The sequence below is a fragment of the Canis lupus genome, chromosome 11, assembly GCF_048164855.1.
Source record: "Canis lupus baileyi chromosome 11, mCanLup2.hap1, whole genome shotgun sequence".
NCBI lineage: Eukaryota > Metazoa > Chordata > Mammalia > Carnivora > Canidae > Canis > Canis lupus.
The window spans coordinates 15,330,566-15,346,358 of NC_132848.1; the positions used below are offsets into that span (position 1 = coordinate 15,330,566).

The 15,793-nt window shown below is 40.8% G+C and overlaps 1 long non-coding RNA gene across 2 annotated transcripts in view; it reads right to left on the bottom strand.

Annotated features, from left to right (window-relative positions):
- Positions 1 to 15,793, bottom strand: part of LOC140642550 (uncharacterized) — a 49,506-nt gene that overhangs the window by 21,759 nt on the left and 11,954 nt on the right. The gene's annotated exons all lie outside the window — the stretch shown is intronic.

The window sequence follows — 15,793 nt, forward strand, 5'->3', positions numbered from 1 at the left end:
GGAATCGATCCCAGGACCCCGGGGTCACCCCCTGAGCCGAAGGCAGATGCTCAACCACTGAGCCACCTAGGCGTCCCACACAAATATTTTTAATTGTACAAATGACAAATGACACGCCCATGTGAAGGGCACCCCTGTCAAGATACAGAATATTTCCATCACCCTAGAGCTTCCCTTGTGTCATTTCCTTTCATCCCCTCCACTTCCCAGAGGTACTAATCACAGACTAGATGAGTTTGGGCTGTTATAGAACACCCTATAAATAGAATACAATATGTGCTCTTGTCCATTGGGCTTTTTTAAAAAAAATTATAATATCTGAGCTTCATCTAAATGGTTGCACATATAAATCATTTCTTCTCTTTTTTTTTTTAAGATTTATTTATTTATTCATTCAGAGAGAGCGAGAGAGAGGCAGAGACACAGGCAGAGAGAGAAGCAGGCCCCATGCAGGAAGCCCGATGCGGGACTTGATCCCGGGTCTCAGGATCACACCCCAGCCTGCAGGCAGCACTAAACCGCTGTGCCACCCGGGGCTGCCCAAATCATTTCTTCTCATTGCTAAAAAGTATTCTGTTGTATAGTGTCATAAACAACCTCCAAGATGGCTCTTGATTCAATCCCCTTCCATATGGAATAGAGCTCGTCTGTGCTACCAATAGGATTTTTTTTTAAATAATTATTTATTTATTTATGATAGACATAGAGAGAGAGAGAGAGAGAGAGGCAGAGACACAGGCAGAGGGAGAAGCAGGCCCCATGCCAGGAGCTCGACGTGGGACTCGATCCCGGGACTCCAGGATCGCGCCCTGGGCCAATGGCAGGCGCTAAACCGCTGCGCCACCCAGGGATCCCCTAGGATTTTGAGGGGCGCCTGGGTCGCACATCGGCTTAAGCATCTGCCTTTCTGCTCAGGTCCTGGGATCGAGTCCTGCTGAGCGGGGAATCTGCTTCTTCCTCTCCCTCTGCCACCCCACCACCCCCCAACCCTGCTCATGCTCATGCTCTATCTCAAATAAATAAAAATCTTAAAATGATTTTTAAGAAATCACCGTGTGTGACTCCCGAAGCTAGGTCATAAAAGATATTACAGTTTCTACCTTGCTTTATTTTGGATCATTCATTCTGGGCAAAGCCAGCCTCCGGGTCATGAAAACACTTATTAAGCCAACAGGGGAGAAGCCCATGTGGGGACAAACTGAGGCCTCCTGTTAACAACCAGCACCATGCGATACAAATCCTCTTGCCAAGTCTTCTACCCGGCACATCCTTGCCTGTGACTTCACGAGCAATTCTAAGTCCGGACCAAGCTCCTGAATTCCTGACCTGTAGACACCGTGCTCAGATGTCCGTCCATCTGTAGTTTTCCTTCCTTGATAATGTCTTTGTCCGATTTGGTATTAAGGTCATGTCGGCCTTCAAGTGTAAGTTAGGAAGTGTTACCTTTGCTTCTATTTTTTATAACATTGTAGAGAACCGGTTTCTTCTGTTCCTTAAATGGTTGGTAAAATTCACCAGTGAAACCATCTGTGCCTGGTGCTTTCTGTCTTGGAAAGTTATTACTAATTCAGTTTCTTTAATAGGTAGCCCTACTCAGATATTTCTTTTTGTGTGAGTTTTACTATCCTGTGTCTTTCAAGGAATTGATTTTCATGTTATCAAATTTGTGGGAATGGTTGTTTGTAATATTCCCCTATCATCCTTTTAGTGTCCATTAGATTGGTAGTGATGAGGGATCCCTGGGTGGCGCAGCGGTTTGGTGCCTGCCTTTGGCCCAGGGCGTGATCCTGGAGACCTGGGATCAAGTCCCACGTTGGGCTCCCGGTGCATGGAGCCTGCTTCTCCCTCTGCCTGTGTCTCTGCCTCTCTCTCTCTGTGTGACTATCATAAATAAATTAAAAAAAAAAAATTAAAAAAAAAAAAGGTTGGTAGTGATGATATCTCTTTCCTTTCTGATATTAGTAATTTGTATTTTCTCTTTACTCTTTTTAATTTCTGTCCTTTCTTCTTGGTTAGCCGGACTAAAGGTTTTTCAATTTTATTGATCTTTCAAAGAACCAACTTGTTTTGTTAATTTTCTCTTTTTTCTGTTTTCAGTTTCATTGATTTCTGTTCTAATTTTTATTATTTCCTTTCTTCTGCTTTAATTTGCTTTGGATTTGGGATGCCCGGGTGGCTCAGCAGTTGAGCATCTGCCTTTGGCCCAGGGCGTGATCCTGGGGTCCTGGGTTTCAGTCCCATGTCGGGCTCCCTGCATGGAGCCTGCTTCTCCCTCTGCCTGTGTCTCTGCCTCTCTCTTTCTCTCTCTGTCTCTCTGTGTGTGTGTCTCATGAATAAATAATTACTTATCTTAAAAAACAATAATTTGCTTTGGATTTAATTTGTCCTTCTTTTTCTAGCTCTCCTAAATTGAGAGCTCAGACTACTTTTTTTTTTCCCTAAAATGCATTTCAATGCTATAAATTTTCCTCTAACCACTACTTTCACTGCAACCCACAACTCTGGCTGAGTTGTACTTTAATTTTTACGTATGATAAAACATTTTTTTAAAATATTTTATTGGGGCAGCCCAGGTGGCTCAGCGGTTTAGCGCCTGCCTTCAGCCCGGGGCGTGATCCTGGAGACCCGGGATCGAGTCCCACATCAGGCTCCCTGCATGGAGCCTGCTTCTCCCTCTGCCTGTGTCTCTGTCTCTCTCTGTCTCTCATGAATGAATGAATGAATGAATGAATAAATAAATAAATAAATAAATATTTTTTATTATGAAGTAAGTTCTACACCCACTATGGGGCTTGAAATCATGACCCTGAGATCAAGATTTGGAGGCTCTACCAAATGAGTCAGCCAGACGCCCCCAAAATATTTTTAAATTCTTTTTGAGACTTACTCTTTGACTCATGTACAATTTAGAAGTATATTGTTTAATCTCTAAATATGTTGGGATTTTCCAGCAATCTTTGTTATTTCTAGTTTAATTACCTTGTGGTCTAAGGGCAAACTTTGTATGATGTCTATTTTTTTAAATTTGTTATGGTGTGTTTTATGACCCAGAATGTGGTCTATCTTGGCAAATGCTTCGTGTAAACTTGAGAAGAATGTGTATTTAGCTGTTGTTGGATGAAGTGTGCTAAAAATGTTGATTATACTCAGTTGATTGATGGTGCTCTTTGATTCTACTCTATCCTTACTGATTTTTTTGCTTGTTGCATCTGTCAAGTACTGATAGGTATTAAAGTCTCAAACTCTAAGAGCAGATGTATCTCTTTCTCCTTGCAGCTCTCTCAGTTTTTGCCTCACATATCTTGAAGCTCACTAATTTTTCCTTCAGCAAGGTCCAGTCTACTAATGAGCCCATCAAAAGCATTCTTCATTTCTATTGCTATGCTTTTTATTTCTCGCATTTTGTTTTGATTCTTTCTTAGGATATCCAGCTCTTTGCTTACATTACTCATCAGTTTTTCCATATTGTCCACTCTTTTCTTTAGAGCCCTTAGTATATTTACTAGTTATTTTAACTTCCTTGTCTCATAATTCCAAAATCTTTGCCATGTCTGAATCTGGTTCTAATGCTTGCTTTTTCTCTTAAGACTGGTCTTTGTCTGTTAGCAAGCCTTGTAATTTTTTGTTGAAAGCTGGACATGATATACCAGGTATAAACCTTTACTGTGAGGTTTTATGTTTACTGCTAGGAGTTGGGCTATATTTAATGTTTGCTTTGCTTTGGTGTCAGAGGCTAAAATTTCACCTAGGGTCCTTGTTTTTGTCTCCCTTATTGTCTTTCATTATTCCTAGAAGAGGAATTTAAGAATAGAGTTTGAGGATTTCAGTTCTTTTAGCTTTAATCTTCTATTTTTATGCAGGAGCCCTACTGATGAGGTGGCAAAGTGTGGGAGGAGAAGTGTTCTATAATCCCATAATAACGTCTCAGTCTTTTAGTGAGCTTGAGCTGGGTATTTCCTTTCCCCCCAAGTCAAAGGCTAGAGGAGGCTAGAGTTGGGTATTTCCCTTCCCCCAGGTAGGTTAGGCTTTGGTAAAACCCCAGTTAGTTAGGCTCTGGTAATAGGTTTCCTTGAGGGAGAACTCTGTTAAGGAGAACTGAGAGCTCTTTAGCACTTTAAAAATGATTATTTCCCCCTCCCCCTGGAGGAATTTCCCTTTGATCCTTAAAGTGAAAACTTGGTTTAGCTCTTAGAGGTAAAATTCAGGAAGTGTAAGGGCCTTCCTAATCCTGGGCCCCTTAGGAGTTCTTAACTCTCAAACTAGTCTGCAATGAATTTTCCAACAATTTGTTAGTTACGGTTTAAAGTTTTCTTACTAATACTGGCTCCAGTTGCTGGCTTTTGCTCCTGGGCTTCTGCTCCCTGTTACCTGTGATTCTCCATCGGTCTCAGTTTTCAGGGCAGCAGTTTTCCCTGTGACCTCAGTTCTCTACTACGTCTAAGAACAGTTGCTGATTTCAATTTTTTCAGCTTTTTTCTTGTTGTGAGTTTGGAAGTGACAACTTCCAAGCTCTTTACCTGTCAGATAAGAATCAGAAGTCACCAATGTGGATTCAGTGTTAACCATTTATGAAGTGTGTGATAATGAGCCTCATTTTCCCATTATGAATAATAATACCTACTTTGCAAAGTTGAAGAGATTTGGAATTTGCAGGAAAACTACTTAGCATGGTATAGGAATTTAATGAGTGGTTGCTTTATTATTCATTGATGGCAAACTTTTCTGAGGAACTAGGCATATTCCAAATAGTGATCTATTCTGCATGAAGGATTAGCAACCTTTCACTATGATCAAACTAAGTCTTTATTTACTTACTTCTGCTTTCACTGGAAAATTGAAACTCAGTTCAGGTTCAGTTTTCAGTATCTTCTAACATTCATTTTATATTATCATTCAGAAAAGTCATTTTTCTGAATGACGAGTATATTAAAGCTTCGTTCATTTCATACATATAAATTACTTTCTTGATCCTCTTGTTTTATATCTGCAGCAGCAAATCACCTGTACCTGAAAGTTCACCAGACTTAGAAATGGAAAAAATGAGATTGAGTCCTAATCCATCACTAATTCGCTGAATGATTTGGGGCAAGTCATTTACACACTTGAGTATCAGTTTCTTCAAACCACAAACTATGTGAAATAGATAATCAAAAACCCCTTTCAGAACTAAATTTCAATCTCTCTCTCTCTCTCTCTCTCTCTCTCTTTTAAAATGTAATCTCTGGCCCAACGTGGCCTCAAATTTATGACCCCAAGATCAAGAGTCACACACTCTTCCAACTGAGTCACCCAGGCACCCATCAATTTCAATCTTCTAATCACTGATCAACATTAACTACTAACACTTTTCATTTATTGATTTATTAAAAATTTATTTATGAGCTCTTGGGTATATTACGCAGTATTAGCCACAAGGCATTAAGATGAAGTAGAAACCTAAAAAAAAAAGTACAACAAAATAAACATAAAGCTTATAGTCAGGCTAGTTAGGAGTTAGGCATTATGCCAATAAATCACACAAGTAAATAATTATACATTGTGGTAGGTTCTATGAAGGAAACTACAGTGTTGGTGAATAGTGAGCCCTAGAGGGATTGATTTTTTTGGAAGATCAAGAAATATTTTTCCGAGCAAGTGATATTAAGCAATGGCCAGGTAAAGAAAGGGTAGGGAGTCAGAGCATTCCTGGAACAAGAAAGAAATAGAAGAAAAGCCGAGACAGGAAGAGTTTGACACCAGGGTAGCTGGCTAGGCTGGAGCCTAGTGAGCAGTGGGAAATGATGTGAGGAGGCTGGAGAAGGAGGCAGACAGGGACTGCATCCCCAAAGAGCCTTGCCTTGTCAGATTTTGGGTTTTCTCTTCGTGTAATGGAAAATAACTGCAAAATTCTTCCAAAGTTCTTTGAATCTGAGATTTAGCCGCACTCTGTAGACCTCTCTTTAAAATATGCATTCTGGGGACATCTGGGTGGCTCAGCGGTTTAGCACCTGCCTTTGGCCCAGGGCCTGATCCTGGAGACCCCAATTGAGTTCCCCATCGGGCTCCATGCATGGAGCCTGCTTCTCCCTCTGCCTGTGTCTCTGCCTCTCTCTCTGTCTCTCTCATGAATAAATAAATAAACTCTTTAAAAAAAAATGCATTCTGGGGACACCTGGGTGGCTCAGCGGTTGAGTGTCTGCCTGCAGCTCAGGTCATGATCCCAGGCCAGGATCTGGGATGAGTCCCACATCGGTCTCCCCGCAGGGAGCCTGCTTCTCCCTCTGCCTGTATCTCTGCCTCTCTCTGTCTCTCATGAATAAATAAAGTCTTAAAAAAAAAGTATTAAAAAAGGTAAAATATGCATTCTGCAGAACAAAAGAACCTGTCTGAAAAAACTTCCTATCTATAATGACTAATATAAGAGTAGATCAACAAGCAAACCGTGAATTTTCTTTGGGATAGTGTCTAAGGCAGTGGTTCTCAGTGTTGGCTACAACGTGAAATCCCCTGGCAAGTTTAAAAACTCCCACTGCTTTGTTCCCCTTTCTGAGAAATTTCATCTAATTAGTTTGGGGTACAGCAAGAGAATTTCTAAAAGCTTTTCAGTGATTCAAATGTGCTGCCCAAATTGAGAACAATGAGGAGGGAAAGCTAGAAAGCTCAAAGTTTTAAGTTTTTATTCCACCACATATGCATACATTTTCAGAAGGGATTTTTTAAAACAGCCAATATGCTTGCCAGGAATTTTTCTCAGTGTTTTACAAAAGTAGACTCTTGTAATCCTCACAATAACTCCACAAGAATACTCTTATTATTTTCCCCACTGGATAAATAAAGAAATTGAAACATAGAGTTTGAATAATTTGCCCAAGGCTGCATCACTAGTAAATAGCAGAGCTGGTATTTGAATTGAGGCAATCTGGCTCCAAAGTCTTCTTTCTTATCTGTTTTGTTATAAGGTCTATTTTTGGAAACAGAAGAGAGGTTGATAACCTGCTTGCTTTCTGCATTGCCAGTACAAGTTTGATAACTGCTTATTAGACTTCATGTCCTCCAAAAAACTAGACCTGATCCCTAGTAAGAAAAAAAGAAAGAAAAAGAAAAGCACCCTTGGGGTGCCTGGCTGGCTCAGTTGGTAGAGCTTGGGACACTTGATCTCAGTGCTATGAGTTCAAGCCCCACATTGGCTATAGAGAAGGGAGGGAGGAGGGGAAGGAGGGAGGGAGGGAGGGAGGGAGGGAGGGAGGAAGGAAGGGAGGAAGGGAGGGAGGGAGGGAGGAAGGAAGGAAGGAAGGAAGGAAGGAAGGAAGGAAGGAAGGAAGGAAGGAAGGAAGGAAGGAAGGAAGGAAGGAAGGGAAGAGAAAGAAAAGAGAGAACAAGAGGAGGAGAGAGAGAAAGAAGGAAAAGAAGAGCACCCTATATAAGTAAAACCAGGAAAAAAGTCAAACAAAATAATCTCTCTGCCAAAGAGAACAACTCACACGGTTTTTTAAAACTACTTAATGAAATTCAAGTACAGTAAAATGACTAGATATATTTTTAAAAATCCTCAACTAGACATGTTGGTAGATACATTGAAAAAGCATATATTGACATCAATAAATGCCAAAATGTTATTTGATGAAATGAACAGCCATCTTAGCAAAAAACTCAAAGTATAACAGAAAATAGAAGGAAACTACCTAAATATAACAAAGACCATTTATTTAAAAACAGGTGCACCTGGCTGGCTAAGTTGGTAGAGCATATGACTCTTGATCTCAGGGTTGTGAGTTCAAGCCCCTCACTGGATGTGGAGATTACTTAAAAATGAAATTTAAAAAAACCCTCTAAAAATAGCACAGCTAGTATTCAAAATGGCAAGCTAGGGACGCCTGGGCAGCTCAGTGGTTGAGCGGCTGCCTTTGACTCAGGCTGTGACCCCGGGGTCCTGGGATCGAGTCCCACGTTGGGCCCCTGCATGGAGCCTGCTTCTCCCTCTGCCTATGTCTCTGCCTCTCTGTATCTCTCATGAATAAATAAATAAAATCTTAAAAAAAAAAGGCAAGCTAGGTAAAAAATTAAAATCAGAAACTAGGAATAGAATCACCCTATTTAAGATAAAAATTTTATTTTATTTTATTATTATTTTTTAAATTTTTATTTATTTATGACACAAGCAGAGGGAGAAGCAGGCTCCATGCACCGGGAGCCCGACGTGGGATTCGATCCCGGGTCTCCAGGATCGCACCCTGGGCCAAAGGCAGGCGCTAAACCGCTGCGCCACCCAGGGATCCCTAAGATACAAATTTTAAAAGAACAGTTTAAATATTCCTTTTCTGCTAATGACATTATATACCTAAGGTATTCAACAAAATACTGGTAGAATTAATAAGAGATTAGTAATGTGGCCATGGATCAAAGGAATATACTAGATTCATTAGGTTTCTCAGTTTCAATTTTCTGGCAACAGGCATCTAGAAATAAAAAAATGAAAAAATAGTCTATATTTTATTCATATAGTGGAAAAACTATAAGATACTTAGGTATAAATTGGTTAAACATATAAAGAGAAATCTATAAAATTTTATTGATAAGCATAACATAAAAACATTAGACTGAAGAAATGGGAAGACACACTATATTCTCAGATGCAAAGTTAGCATAGAAATATTTCTCCCAAAAGTAATATATTATTATTATTATTATTTTTATTTATGATAGTCACAGAGAGAGAGAGAGAGAGAGAGAGAGAGAGGCAGAGACATAAGCAGGGGGAGAAGCAGGCTCCCTGCAGGGATCCTAATGTGGGACTTGATCCCTAAACTGGGATCACGTCTTAAGCCAAAGGCAGGTGCTCAACCGCTGAACCACCCAGGTGGCCCAATATATTAATTTTAAAAAATGTTTTAATCTATGCCCAACGTGAGTCTTGAACTCATGACCCCAAGATCAAGAGTCACATGCTGTACTGACTGAGCCAGCCAGGTTCCCCAGTAATATATTAATTAGTTGTAGCCCCAATTATATGTACTATAGAATTGGATAAAATACACTTAACATTTATATGGAAGGTTAAATTCTACAGAAGAGTCAAGAAAATTATGAGAGAAATTAAGTACAGTGAAGCGAGATTTGTCTTATTACATTTTGAGCACTTAATACAAATACTCTATCAAATCAATTTTTTTTAAAAAAGGTCTTTGTTCCTTTATTATAAAAAGACAAAAAGGTCGAAGTATTAGAATAGAGAAAAAAACTGTTTTACATATGTGAATATATGATACTAAATATATTTAATGTATCATATATCATAAATATATGACTCTCCAGATTAACTGGAGAGGATAGATTTTGTGTTAAAAGACATGTAACATTAAATTTACCATCTTAACTATTTTTAAGTATACAGTTCAGTAGTGTGAAGTATGTTCACGTGGTTGGGTAATAGATCTCTGGAACCTCTCAGCTTGAGAAACTGAAACTATACACATTTCCCCTCCTCGAAGCCCTTAACAACCACCTTCCTACTTTGTCTCTGTAATTTTGGCTACTTTAGAAACTCTATATGAGTGGAATCATACAGTCTTTGTCCTTTTTTTTCTTTTAATTATGATTTTTTAAAAAGATTTTTATTTATTCATGAGAGATACACGCAGAGAGAGAGGCAGAGACCCAGGCAGAGGGAGCAACAGGCTCCCTGCAGGGAGCCCAACGTGGGACTCGATCCCAGGACCCCTGGGCCGAAGGCGGGGCTAAACCACTGAGCCACCCAGGCTGCCCGTCTTTGTCCTGCAACTAGCCTATTTAGCATAATGTCTTCAGGTTTTGTCCAGTTGAAGCATGTGACAGGATATCCTTTCTTTAAAGCTGCATAATATCCCGTTGTATGTATGTACTATATCTTTTTTCTTGTCAATGGATACTCAGGTTACTTCCATTTGTGCAAATACCTCTTTGAGATCTGGCCTTGAATTAGTTTGAATATGTACACAGAAGTGGAACTGCTGGATCATATTGTAATTTTTTTATTTTTTTGAGGAAACTGCATCCTGTTTTCCATAATGGTTATGCCAGTTTGCATTCCCACCAACAGTACACAAAGATTATCCTTTTAAAGAGTATTGAAAAAAAAAAAAAAAGAGTATTGATTGTGTTAAATCTACCTGAGGATCAGCTTGATCCATTTCAGACTTATTATTAAGATTTATTATGGTAGTTTGGGTCCAGCAAAGACTTTATTCTATTACTTTTATCCCTACTACTACGGCCTGGCTCTTCTGGGGGCTGTACCCAAAGACTGTGTAGGATGAGGTCTCTCTCTACCATGACTGGTGGGAATACAAACTATTCCCTGTCCTGTGGGAACTCCAGGAATTGTCCTGCTTACTCCATTCCTTGGCTATTTCCAAGATTCCTTCCACTTATGTGTATATCAATACTTAGTCATATATTTGAGGGGGCCCCTCTATGTTCTCCAGACGTCTCTCTCTGTGTAGCGCCCTACTCTCCAGGTCTCTGTCTCAGAAGTTCTAGCAGCCTCAATATCCCTGAACTCTGATTTCTGCCTTTCCAACTTTTGGGAGTAATACTCCTTTTAAAAGTTGTACAGTGTTTCGTTAAAGAGTGTCGAACTTCACTCAGGCAGGTAGTTAAGTCACTTTTGGATCAAATTCATCTTTTCAAGGTTTGATTTGAAGTGTTTTAGGTGTGTGTGCATATGCAGTCTTTCTTGTAGAACCAGTTTAGCTCCACCACTAAGGTGGGACCTCTGAGATCTCTCCTTTACTCAATGAGATCTCTGCATCCTGTTTGATGGGTGCTAGAATAATCCCAAAACTAGTGTGAGCTCTAGGAATTCTCTGCATTGGGGCTCCTCTGCAAATGTCCCTTCCTTAGCAGTTGGTCTTTGCCTGGCCTCATGGAGTTCCACCCTTCACGCACACGACTGATTTCAATCTTTCTCTCCTATCCCATCCCACCAATTTTAGCTGTCTTGGCATCCCCAAACTTCAATCTCTATCTTCTCACCTTACTGAGAGACCTTCCTGCATTGTAACCAAAAATTGTCCTCAGGCAAAAAGCCAGGGCAATCCCAGTTCTTACCTAGCTTGTTTCTCCTTCGCCCAAAGATCACAGTCCTGTGCTTCCTGTGTCCATTGGTTTCATTCCCCACCCCCTGCCCCTACTTTTTAGCAGTTCATAGTTAGAGAGGAGGAATGTCAGAGCAACAGAAATCTAGCCTTGACCTAATCATACAGATTCTCTGTAGCAGTCCCTGATATCCTTGAATTTAACAGATACAGCATCTGAAAATGGTTGATAAAAGTGTCTTTGTTCTTGGGCAGCCAGGGTGGCTCAGTGGTTTAGTGCCACCTTCGGCCCACGGCGTGATCCTGGGGTGCTGGGATCTAGTCCTGTATTGGGCTCCCTGCATGGAGCCTGCTTCTCCCTCTGCCTGTGTCTCTGCCTCTCTTTCTCTCTGTGTCTCTCTTTCTGTGTCTCTCATGAATAAATAAATTTTCTTTTTTTTTTTAAAAAGGTCTTTGTTCCTAAATGCAGAGAAAACACATAAGGGTGGAAGCAATAAGGATGTTATTAATACTGTCAAGTCCCTAGTTCACTAGAGGTTTTTTTTTTTTTAATGAAAACCACACTAGGGGAGTATTATAGGACATAAAGAAGACAAATCTTGTTAATTTCTTGTTACCACAGAGCAGCCTAAGGGATTCCATCAGAAAAGAGAGGAATGGTTGAGTTTTAGCCAAGCTTCACCTCCTTTCTATTCAATCTTGATAAATAATGTGGCTCATAAAAGCTGTGCCTTTGAGAGGTTTTTATGTTTGCTTGCATAAAAATAACAACAAATAATATACTCATTATCAGTAAATGATTTTTAGTGACTCATTAATTTAACAAAATATTTTTAAATGCCTACAATGTTCCAAGCACTATAGTAGGGACTGGGCATTCAAAAATAAGAAGTAAGTCTCTGATGTCAGGGGACTTAAAAGATAGTGAGATGAGCTCCTTAACATTTCATTATGATGTAGCACATGATTGCAATAATAATAATATATATGTTATATATATAATATATATTATATATATAATATATATAGTGGAAGAATTAAGATGGCAGAGGAGTAAGGGAACCCTAGCTTGCCTCATCCCTCAAAAACACCTAAATATCAAATTATTATGAACACACAAGAAATGAATCTGAGGACTGAGAGAGCAAGATTGCATAACTAGAGACTGAAAGAACTACCATATTTGGAAGGTAGGAGCTGTGGAGAGTTGATATGGAGGAGAGAAGAGCTGCAGGTGCTGTGAAGGGGAGGGAGCCCTGATCAGAGAGAGAGAGAGGGCATGCGGGAATTGCACAAGAAAAACTCCTCAAAATCATTGACTAGGAAAAGGAGAGGGGATAAATATCCCAAGTTTTTTTTTTTTTAAGATTTTAATTAATTAATTTATTTATTTATTTATTTTTAAATTAAAAAAATTTTTAAAGATTTTATTTATTCATTTGAGACACACACAGAGAGAGAGGCAGAGACACAGGCAGAAGGAAAAACAGGGTCCATGCAGGGAACCTGATGTGGGACTCGATCCCGGGTCTCCAGGATCAGGCCCTGGGCTGAAGGCTGCACCAAACCGCTGAGCCACCCGGGCTGCCCAAGATTTTATTTATTTATTCATGAGACACACACACACACACACACACACACACACACACACACACAGAGGCAGAGACGCAGGCAGAGGGAGGAGCAGGGTCCATGCAGGGAGCCTGACGTGGGACCCGATCCCAGGTCTCCAGGATCAGGCCCTGGGCTGAAGGGGGTGCTAAACCGCTGAGCCACCCAGGCTGCCCTATCCCAAGTTTTTATAACAGTGAAGCGCAGAGTCTAAAGTTCAGAGGTTAACACTGTCACCAGGGTCACACTTAGTGGTGCTCTAGTGGGGAAGGAGGGTGGAGACCTGGGAGCCAGCAGCATGGTCTGGGGATCCCCTGGGTTGCATGGGGAAAAGCAGTTCCCCTGCTTGGAGTGCATTTGGGAGTGGGGGCATGGGGACAAAGGACCCATGGGCACCACTGAGCTGCCCCATTCCCTACTCAGGAACAAAGACACAGGCTGAGGGCAGCAAACCTCGGTGCCAGCTTTTAGCTGCGCTTTACCATAAACTCCAAACTGCTGCACAGTCACACAACCAATTTCTGGGGCAAGCCAGCACTGGCCACGGTGCAGCAAGACCGTCCCCTGGGGTAGTAGCGCTGGTCCACACCATGTGGATCTCTAAAATGTGGAGTTTTGGAAACCAGCTGCACGCCTGAGATTAAACACAAGAGTACTGTGCCACTGAGCAGGACAGCTTGGATACAGGCAGGGTGAAGGTGAGGATCTGGCAAAAGCTGGGGACACAGATTGTTTGATTGTTTGCTCTTCTGTGAGGGCTTCCTGGAGAACAGTGGGCACAAGCTCCCCACTCCAGGGACAAGAGAGTGGGGAAACACTATTTCCTCCACCCCCATCAGCACTGACGAATCTCAGGGAGCAGAAGAATACCACTCAGTGGAGGCCAGAGCTGCTTACACTAAGCCTCGCAACCCTGGACCCTGCAGGTGCATCTCCATTAGGGCAAGTCCCCCTGAGAATCAGAGGGGCAGGCGTTCCCCAGGAAGACCAGAATAAAACCCCTCCACTCACCAAGCCTACTGACCATAGAGTGCTACAAAGCTTCAGCTCTAGGGGAAATAGGACATAGCTTCATTTTATTTTATTTTTTACTTTATCTTATTATTTATTTATTTATTTATTTATTTATTTATTTATTTATTTAGGGTCTAGCTTCTTCTATTTATTTATTTGTTAAGATTTTATTAATTTATTCAAGAGACACAGAGAGAGAGAGGCTGAGACACAGGCAGAGGGAGAAGTTGGCTCCAGGCAGGGAGCCCGATGCAGAACTCGATCCCAGGACCCCGGGGTCACGACCTGGGCTGAAGGCAGACGCTGAACTGCTGAGCCACCCAGGGATCCCATGATCTAACTTCTTTTATTTATTTATTTTTAAAGATTTTATTTATTTATTCATGAAAGATACAGAGACAGAGAGAGGCAGAGACACAGGCAGAGGGAGAAGCAGGCTCCATGCAGGGAGCCCCTCTAACTTCTTTTAAAAAGCAGACCAAAACATAACTAGGATCTATCTTCATTTCTTTCTTTTTTCTTTGTTTGGTAGGGGATCTCTTCTTAATGTAGCCAATACTCTCAGGCACAGAAATCAGTGACCCAGACATAATGACAAGACAAGAATTCACCCCAACAGAAAGAACAAGAGGAATTCACAGCCAGGGATTTAATATATACAGACACAAGTAAGATGTCTGAAACCAGAATTTAAAACAATAATCATAAGAATACTACCTGGGCTTGCAAAAAGCACTGAAGACAATAGAGAATCCCTTACTTAGAGATAAAAGAACTAGAAACTAGTCAGGCTGAAATAAAAAAAATGCTGTAACAAAGATGCAAAACCAAATGGATACAATGACAAGGAGGACAGACGAATCAGAGGAACAAATCAGTGATACAAGAGATAAAACTATGGAAAATAACAAAGCTGAAAAGAGGGGATCCCTGGGTGGCTCAGCAGTTTAAGCCCAGGACGTGATCCTGGAGTCCTGGGATCGAGTCCTGCGTTGGGCTCCCTGCATGGAGCCTGCTTCTCTCTCTGCCTGTGTCTCTGCCTCTCTCTCTGTGTCTCTCATGAATAAATAAATAAAAATATATTTTTTAAAAAAGCTGAAAAAAAGAAAGAAAGAAAGAAAGAAAGAAAGAAAGAAAGAAAGAAAGAAAGAAAGAAAGAAAGGTATCAGATCATGAATGTAGACTTAGGGACTCAGCGACTCCTTAAAGTGTAATAACATTTGTATCATAGGAGTCTCAGAAAAAAAGAGAAAGAAAAAGGAGAAGGTTTATTTGAGCAAATTATAACTGAAAAATTCCCTAATCTGGGGGTGGAAACAGACATTGAAATCCAAGAAGCACAGAGAACTCCTATTAAATTCAACCAAAGTTGCGATCACCAAGACATATTCACAAAATACAAAGACAAGGAAAGAATCCTGAAAATAGTAAGGGAAAAAAGTTCTTAATCTACGAGGAAAGACAGATGATGTCTGCAGCAGATCTGTCTACAGAAACTTGACATGCCAGAAGACAGTGGCATATGTTCAATGTGCTGAATGGGAAAAATATGCAGCCAAGAACACTTTATCCAGCAAGACTCTCGTTCAGAATAGGAGAGATAAAGTGCTCCCAGACAAAAACTAAAGGAATTCATGACCACTAAACCAGCCCTCCAAGAAATGCTAAAAGAGACTCTTTGAGTGGGAGAGAAAGACCAAAAGCGATAAAGACTAGAAAGGAATGGAGAACATCACCAGAAACACCAAGTTTACAGGGAACACAATGGCACTAAATTCATCTTTCAATAATCACTCTGAATGTAAATGGACTAATGCTCCAATGAAAAGACACAGGTTATCAGAATGGATTAAAAAACAACAACAACAAAGAACAAGACCCATCTATATACTGTATATAAGAGACTCATTTTTTACCTAAAGACATCTGCAGATTGAAAGTGAGGACGGAGGAACACCTGGGTGGCTCAGCAATTGAGCGTCTGCTTCAGCTCAGGGCGTGATCCTGGAGTCCCAGGATGGAGTCCCACATTGGGGTCCCCACAGGGAGCCTGCTTCTCCCTCGGCCTGTGTCTCTGCCTCTCTCTCTCTGTGTCTCTCATGAATAAATAAATAAAT